The sequence below is a fragment of the Salvelinus namaycush genome, chromosome 24 (assembly GCF_016432855.1).
Source record: "Salvelinus namaycush isolate Seneca chromosome 24, SaNama_1.0, whole genome shotgun sequence".
NCBI classification, from domain to species: domain Eukaryota; kingdom Metazoa; phylum Chordata; class Actinopteri; order Salmoniformes; family Salmonidae; genus Salvelinus; species Salvelinus namaycush.
The window spans coordinates 21,694,481-21,694,789 of record NC_052330.1 but is presented as its reverse complement, the minus strand read 5'-3'; positions in this window follow the sequence as shown (position 1 = coordinate 21,694,789).

The following is a 309-nucleotide window of genomic DNA, read 5'->3' as shown; positions in this document are numbered from 1 at the left end:
GTGCTGTGTGTGCTGTGTGCGCTGTGTGCGCTGTGTGCGCTGTGTGCGCTGTGTGCGCTGTGTGTGTGCGCAAGAGATCAAGAGAGAGTGTGCATGTGTGTTTGTGCATGTGAAATGTGATATTTCACTTACTGAGACTGTGATGTAGGGCTTGATTCAATTAGATCCGCTTTAGCCAACGGCGGTATCAGAGGTGGAACTGTGTTAGTGCTGTCAAATCCACAAGTTGCTCCAGGCATTATCAGAGATACTTTTGAGAAGATGGGAAGCAACGAGAGCTTTCCTTCAAGCAGTGAATCGGAGTCATTT